This window comes from Haliaeetus albicilla, chromosome 20, assembly GCF_947461875.1.
Source record: "Haliaeetus albicilla chromosome 20, bHalAlb1.1, whole genome shotgun sequence".
Lineage (NCBI taxonomy): Eukaryota > Metazoa > Chordata > Aves > Accipitriformes > Accipitridae > Haliaeetus > Haliaeetus albicilla.
In genome coordinates this window covers 16,660,414-16,669,136 of record NC_091502.1, presented here as the reverse complement: position 1 = coordinate 16,669,136, position 8,723 = coordinate 16,660,414, and positions in this window count along the sequence as shown.

Below are 8,723 nucleotides of genomic sequence, written 5' to 3'. Positions count from 1 at the left end.
TGGGTTGATGCAGTGAAAGCCTCACTGAATGGGGATGCATCCAGCTCCCAGGGGGAGCAGGGGAAGGCTTTCCTGCTCGATGTTTATTGATGCAGCGTGAGATGCAGTTGCCCTGCACAGCCCTGTTCAGATGTGGGTCACTACCACCACCCTCCTGCTGCTGTTTGCTCATGCAGTTAGATTAAGTGCTGAAAAAAAAAAATAATCTCCCTCTCTTAACTGCTAGAGCTGCTGTTCTTTGGGAAATGACGCTGGATTTCCTCTTGATCAAGGTGCAGCAGCTCTCAAAAATGACAGGTCATGTTTTCTGTTGGAGGAGATTGTTTATGAAGATCTCTTGTGATGAGTTTTTTTCTTTAATGACTTGGTTGTTTTAGTGGTTTTTCTTAACATTTGCTAAGTTAGTGCTGGTGATCTGTCAAAGGGCAGTGAAGTGCATCTTCTGGGCAGCTAGCTGCTGTTGCATTTCTGCAGAAGAGCAGAGCTTGCAGACCTGTCTAAAACAGTCTGAAAGGAGCCAAGAGAGCAGTGGGGTTTCATATGAAATATCCCAACATGTGAGGTTTCTCAGAGGTGCCTCTGTTTGCTTAGCAGGGTTTGCCAGTCTTGGTGCTTTATGACAGCCAAGGGTAATAGTAAGTCCTGGCATTCATGTGCCTATTTCAACTATCAGCATGTAAAGACCTTTCACATGCTTTTAAAGAGAAAAACAAAGACCACAAAATTTATGAATGACAAATGAAGGCAGCTTCTTCTCTCAGCTTGCTTCTCTCTCCAGTGCTGTGTTTGCTTTCAGCATGCTCCCCACTGAGTGAGCAGCCGTCCCAGCTCACATCAGTAAAAAAAGGGACCAGTCTTATCTTCCTTTAGGTCTTCTCTCCAATGGTGATTTCTCCCTACCACAGCTATTTGTCCTGGTTTCAGCTAGGATAGAGTTAATTTTCTTTCTAGTAGCTGGTATAGTTTTGAGTTCAGTATGAGAAGAATGCTGATAACACACTGATGTTTTCAGTTGTTGCTAAGTAGTGTTTAGACCAAGCCAAGGATTTTTCAGCTTCTCACACCCAGCCAGCAAGAAGGCTGGAGGGGCACAAGAAGTTGGGAGGGGACACAGCCAGGGCAGATGACCCAAACTGGCCAAAGGGTTATTCCAGACCATGTGACGTCATGCCCAGTATATAAACTGGATGGAGTTGGCCTGGGAGGGGGATCACTGCTTGGGAACTAACTGGGCATTGGTTGGCAAGTGGTGAGTAATTGCATTGCACATCGCTTGTTTTGTATATTCTAATTCTTTTAGTATTATTATTGTCATTATTATTATCATTATTATCATATTCTTCCTTTCTGTCCTATTAAACTGTTCTTATCTCAACCCACAAGTTTTAAGTTGTTTTTTTTTATTCTCTCCCCCATCTGTCGTGGTTTAACCCCAGCCAGCAACTAAGCACCACGCAGCCGCTCACTCCCTCCCCCCCATCCAGTGGGATGGGGGAGAAAATCGGGAAAAGAAGTAAAACTCGTGGGATGAGATAAGAATGGTTTAATAGAACAGAAAAGAAGAAACTAATAATGATAATGATAACACTAATAAAATGACAACAGTAGTAATAAAAGGATTGGAATGTACAAATGATGCGCAGGGCAATTGCTCACCACCCGCCGATCGACACCCAGCCAGTCCCTGAGCCGCGATCCCCTGCCCCCCCCTTCCCAGTTCCTAAACTAGATGGGACGTCCCATGGTATGGAATACACCGTTGGCCAGTTTGGGTCAGGTGCCCTGGCTGGGCATGAGAAGCTGAAAAATCCTTGACTATAGTCTAAACACTACTGAGCAACAACTGAAAACATCAGTGTTATCAACATTCTTCGCATGCTGAACTCAAACCATAGCACTGTACCAGCTACTGGGAAGACAGCTAACTACATCCCAGCTGAAACCAGGACACCATCCCACTGGGTGGGGGGGAGTGAGTGAGCGGCTGCGTGGTGCTTAGTTGCCAGCTGCAGTTAAACCACAACACTATTAAACTGCATTTTCATAACAGACGAGTAGCAGCCTCAGGTAGCTGGTATGGGGCACTCCTTCCTCTTTGTGCGTCTTCCCCAGGACTGCTGAGATGTTTGACTTCACGAGCCCAGAGCCGTGTTAGATTTTAAGCAGTTTGGGGCAATTACTGCGGGGCTAGAGATGACGTCGAGTCAGAGGTAGGTGCTGCAGCTTAATAACTGCCTGCCTGCTGAGGCACTGCGATTGTCTGTGCGTGCCCTTCGCCGGTCTGAGCTATGAACTGAAAAACACCGTCGCTCAAATCAGCATTCCCTGCAGCTCCAGGTGTCTGGCTGGACAATGCACGTGTGGGCAGGCAGCGTTGTTAAATGGATGGGCAACAGCAGGTTCAGTTATGGTGACCTGACTTGCAGTTCGGTTCTGCATTGTGTGCTGAGCTCAAACTCTCTGTGCAATAATAGCGGTGAATTGCAAATTTTCAGACAAATTTAAATATGGCTTGTAAGGTGCAGACTACCTCTCCTGTGAGTAGGGAAGGAGCTGGTCACCCCTGGGGTATGGTGCATCATGCGCTCTGCAACGTGGTGACTTGGCTGTGCAGTTCCCCTGAGGTTTGAAGAGACTCTGTGCTAATTTTGGAAATGTGGGGAGGTGAATGAGTGGCATCAGTAGGCAGTAAGGCAGTGACAACATCCTCGGTCTGTCTTGTCTTCTGGTAATGAAATAGGCAATGCTAATTTTTGTGATTATTTTGGGTCTTATCCTCTTCTCCTGGGCTCCCAGGATGCCAGCTGGGCTGCACCAGGGCTAACAGATAAAAAGGGCCAGGGTTCCCCCTGCCTCTGAGGACAAGCTGCACAGCACAGCTCCCGTCCGCATGACTAGTTTCCCTGCCCAAAATCGGGTGATCTGAGCCTTGCTGCCTGCTGGGGAGGTCCCTGGCCTGTGTACACATTTTGAATGACATAGGAAGGGTGACAGCATCTGCAGGTGACAGTGTCTTCATGCCCTGATTCCCTGACACTCAGAGCTTGGCCGGAGCTGCCTTGTGCAGGAGTGAGACCCGACTGGTCCTGATCATCTTATCTTTTATTGGCAGCCTGAGCTTCTGCCACATGTTTGGAAATAGGAAAACAAACAAAGGGAGAAAAGAAATTAAAGAAGAAAGGGAAACAAGATCTGACGCTCTACTTCTGAGTTTCCCAACCCAGGGTTCGTGGCTTTATGTGCACTGGAGATGGTCTCCAATGAAGTGCTCAGCTGCAGAGAGTTGCTGGAGTGTGGTGGACCTGGCTGCATCTGCAAGCCAGCCTCCGCCAGCCGCTGGCACCGCTTCCATGCCTCCATCAGGATGGGAGCATGCAGGCTGGAGAGCTGGTTTTAGCTATGAGCTCCCCGTCCTCAGGGAACACTGCACTGGCCATCTGCAGGCATCCCCCAACAAGAAGATAACTGGAGTTATCTTGAAACATGTTTTCATTGAACAACCATGTTTGACAGCTCAGTCTTTTCAGCTGGAGCTGTGATGTGAGTCTTCGCTCCGTGGTTCACTTGCCCACTCTTCTCTGAACATGCCGTTATCTCCCGCTGGGTGGGAGGTGGGTGCGGAGATGGGGTGCTCCTTGGCGGTGACGCCGACCGGCGGTTCGGTGCCAGCTGCACGGCCACCCTCTTCCTTGTGCAAGGTGACTGCGAGTGGCTCTGTGAACTGCCCTGTGGATTTTACACAGCTGTATGACACCTAGGTTTCCTTGAAAAGTGTCAGCCATGATCAGAGGAGAGCAGAGATGGCAGGGCTGGGCACAGAGCTCGGTGCTGTCCCAGCTGCAGGGACCTACCTGAGGAGCCAGCGCTGGTCGGGGGCTTGCGCAGGTCCTGCACCCACAGCTGCTGTGCTGGCATCTCTCTGCTTTGCTGGCGCTCGTTACCGAGCATTTTTCCTAGGTTCAGCTCCTGCTAGAGCTGGGCTTACTTGGGGTTGTTAGCTGCTTTTGACCATAGAATCATAGAACAGTTTGGGTTGGAAGGGACTTTAAAGACCATCTAGTCCAACCCCCCCGCCACGGGCAGGGACACCTTCCACTAGACCAGGTTGCTCCAAGCCCCATCCAACCTGGCCTTGAACACTGCCAGGGATGGGGCAGCCACAGCCTCTCTGGGCAACCTGTGCCAGTGCCTCACCGCCCTCATAGTGAAGAACTTCTTCCTCGCATCTAATCTAAATCTACCCTCTTTCAGTTTAAAGCCATTACCCCTCGTCCTATCACTACAGTCCCTGATAAAGAGTCCCTCCCCATCTTTCCTGCAGGCCCCCTTCAGGTACTGGCAGGCTGCTATAAGTTCTCTCCAGAGCCTTCTCTTCTCCAGGCTGAACAACCCCATCTCTCTCAGCCTGTCTTCACAGGGGAGGTGCTCCAGCCCTCTGATCGTCTTTGTGGCCCTTTTCTGGACTCACTCCAACAGGTCCATGTTAGAACAAGGTGTGTATGTCTGCAGAGCCTCAGTTTCCAGGGTCAGAGTGGCCAAAGTGACTGCTGCCACCTCAAGAAGCTGTTGTTGGGCACGCTACAGCATGCAGGTATTACTGCAGCAACCTTTATAGACTCATTCTGGAAGCAGTTTATTCCTTTTAATAACTAGTTACCCCCCAAAAATCAAGTTGTTTTTTTTTTTTAAAAAAAAAAAACAAACCTGGGAGGTTTCTGAGTATTACATTTGATAGATGTGGTATCACACTGGTGACTGGTCCTTGTCTCATCTCAGAAGATGAGCAGCAAACTGATATTCGCAAAGTCGGTGCACGGATGGATGTGTTTACTGCACGTGTTTTTGTTCAGAATACAAGTGCTCAAGCACTGGGTGGCATTCCCACAGGCAAGGCAGCAGCATGTGAATTTTGATGCACAGCTGGGGCTACTGCCTTTCATTTACTCAGGCACCCGTTTGTACTGCATTTGAAGAAGATGCAGCCTGACTTCTGGCCCTTAGGGAGGGGAGATGGAGAAGGAAGTGAGTGCTGACAGCTCAGAGATGGAAAACCTTAAAGCAGTTAGTTCTGATACTGGTACCGGCATGACTGCAGGGGAGAGGGGCTGCATTCTGTCCCGCAACCTGCACTGGCTAGACTGTGACTGGTGTTTGGAGTAGCTGCCTGAAAGCTATGTAAGGCATATTTGTGCAAGGCACAGCCATTTAATTTTTAGGGTAGTCGTGAAGAAGCTGTGGAGGGAGGAGGGTGGAAGTACAGTAAGTGCAGGGGAAGCAGCTACGGGAACACCACATCCTGCTACACTTCTAATGAAGTATATTTGCTCCCCCCCCCCCCCCCGAAAAGGGCTAAAGTAATCATGCTGTGTTTGCTCCCCAGCCTGGAAGCGTTGCCATCGTGGGGCTCTCACCCTCCAGTACTTTGGCTCATTTGATGCTGGCAGGATTTGGCCTGGAGCTGAGTCACCAGTTTATTCAGCATGGTCCATTTAGGTGGATATCTTCAGCCCCATTATATGGACCTCATTTTCCAGCTGTCATCTTGTGTGAAAAAGAAGTTTGCAGGACAGCCAGGTCAGTCAGACTTCATAAATTCTTCCCACTTCATGGGAAAAAATGTTTACGTGTTTGAAAAAGTGGAAAAACCTCAAGCGTGAGGAGATGTGTGGAAGTGGAGCACTGCACTACCACCTCCATGTCTCCTGGGGAGGGATGTGGGTGCTGCGAAATTAATTTGTGGATCTAATGATAATATTGCTTGAATAATAAAACTGAAGGTATCTGAGACTATCAATGTAAATGGTAGGAAGTGGCATGTGCCAGGGGCCAGAGCAGAGAGCAGGGAGTGTTACCCCAAGACTACCTGGCCAGGGACACTGTCCTGTGCAAGTAGGAAGACCAAGTCAGAGACAGCCAGATGCTGTAAATATTTTAGCCTTTGCTTTGCGTAGGTCCCAGGGGGTGTGGTGATCTGCCAAGTGATGTAGGAGGTTTTAACAGATAGACTTGACCCTGGTGCAGTACCAGAACCAGTGCGAGGTGCCTGTCCCCTGGGGTCACCGTGTGTCCTGCCGGTGCGTGGGGGATGTTTCAGCCGGGTCACGTGAAGTAGCTGACGTGGGAGAATACTATAAAACTAATTAGCTTTTTCCATTCATCAATAGATCAGAAATTAATTCTATCTCCTTTTCTAATTGGTCATTTGAGGGTGGATTAGCCATACATTAAAATGTTTCTTAGTCTTCAAAAATAAGCAGATGCTTAGTTAGACAATTAGACCATTATTTAGACAATATTGTACATTTTATCAGTGTATTAGTAATAGGAAAAGTTTGCCCCTATGTTATTAACACATCAATAATAAATCTGGCTTTCTTTACTGTTTTTCTCCCCATCTTAATGATGAAAAAAAGGTTTGTCAGCACTGTATACCAGTATAATTGGGTCACACCATTTGATTTGAAGTGACCCATCACTCATTATTGGCCTCATTATTGAAATCTGCCCATTTGGTTTGACTTCTGTGCATGGCAATGTCAGGGGCTATCTCTAGTACAGGCCAGATTCCCACCTCACTTATAGCCATAAACTAATTATTTTCTTCAAAGCCTCTAGCAGCGTGCGGGGATTGTGCAAGGTGCAGGAAGTGGCATCAGGCATTATAAAAATCATAGTGTATAAAATGTAATAATGCATTAGCAGCTCATCAAAACCAGTTCATCACTAAATCACTCCAAATTTAAATATGTTATTTCACAGTTCACATCACTCCTGGTGACTGATGCCAGTAAAGACCCCATCAACACAGAAGGCTGGGTAATGGGGTTGGTGGCCCACCCTAATTCCAGCAACATGAGGTAAGGCTTTGCTGACACTGCCGCTATTATCGCCGTGTCTGCCTTCCTTATTAGGGCAGTCTGAGGTTTAATTTCTACTTGGACCGCCTCAGACAAATCAGATCATCACTGAACTGGAAGATGGCGAAATCCTTGCTGGTAACACTCGCAGCTGACCCGAACTTCAGGAAATGGGTAAAAAGAGGAGGGAGGACAGCCTGCGGATGCTGAGTGGTCCAAATTACCTCCGGCCATGGCCAAATTCTCGCTGAAGAGCAGGAGGTAGTGACTCATCTGGTGAGCCTGGTTATACAGTATGGGGCTTTGCTCCTGCCCAAAAGTGCGTGGCTTTGGGGCGACCCAAGGGCAGTCCCAGTGCCTACGGGGAGGGCAGGGGGACGAGAGGCAATGGGCACAAGCTAAAATAGGAGAGGTTTAGATGGGCCTAAGGAGAAGCTTTTTCCCCATGAGGACACCCACCCAACCGCCCAGAGAGGCTCTGCAGCCTCCCGCCTTGGAGGTTTTCAAGACCCAACTGAGTGAAGTTCTGAGCAGCTGGGGCTGATCTCGGAGCCGGCTTCCCGAGGGCCCTTCCAGCCCGAATTTTCCTCTCATACTGTGGAAAAGCCTAATGCTACCAGGGGACATGCAGGCAGGCAGGAAAATATCAAGTAGGAGTAGATGTGTTATTGTACCTCCTCATTTGGCAGTGTTGTGATAATTCTTGAGCCGTGATGGTTTTGGTAACCATTTAACACTGGGACAGTTTAGGAGTGAGTCACAGATTTAATGAAGTGTTGGGAAAAGTGCCTTTTTCGTGAGAGTCTTAATGAGCTCACCTACTTAGCTTAACAAAGTGAAGATTGAGAGTCAGCTTTGATCCCTGTAGCTGTTTATCTGAGGAACAAATTTGATTTAGGACTTTCCAGTGTATCAGATAAAGTCACAGCAAAATCTAGTGGCTGAAGTCAAAGCTAGATGGATTCAGGAGAGAGGTCATTATTAATCATTAATAAATCATTTTAATAAGATATTTGATTTTTGGAAAAAAATTGCCATGGGTCATGATCAGTCCTCCACTATGAGTCATCCTTAAATCAAATATATTTATCTGACAGATGTGAACTACCTTAAAGGAGAATGCATTCAAAAATACTTAGTCTTGCTGTAAATACTTCCGTCGCCAAGAAACAGTGTAACTTACACTTAGTTACCATGACTTGGTCTCATGGACAGTCTAGTTTTCCATGCTTCACTTTCTATAACTGTCAGATATAGATAATGACTCACTAAAATGCAGTATTTCATTATTCATCTCTCTCTAATTCACAAAATGTGAAGCACTTTTGATGGAAGCCCTATATGAATATTACTATGTTGCAACTAATTGACAGTCACAGGCTTAACCTATATTTCAAATAATGCAAATTTAATGTGAGCTTACAGTAGAAAATGTACACACTTTGTCCTTTGCATATTTAACCAGCACTCATGATGTACTCCACTTTATAGAGCAGTTTTCATCAAGAGGTTTAAATACATTCAAATGTTAACTAATTGACTGACTGCCCAGCATTTTTATGAGAAGATTGAGCAATAGTAAGGTAATGGTTTGATTTTAAGAGCATGTGCTGAGGACCAGCAGTACACGGAGCATTATTCCTCACACTAACACTGGTCTCTGCAGCCCTGGGCACCATGCTCACAAGAGCTTTTTTATTTAGAAAAGTGTATTTATGTTTTAATCGACCTAGTGTTGACTATTGTCACAATAACTGTCAGCTAACAGTCATCAGGGTGCTGTGAGCTAAGGTGTGAATGGGTATGGAGAAGGACAGATGGATAAGCAGAGTCATGAGAAATGACTCATCTGGAAGTTGTGGGAGC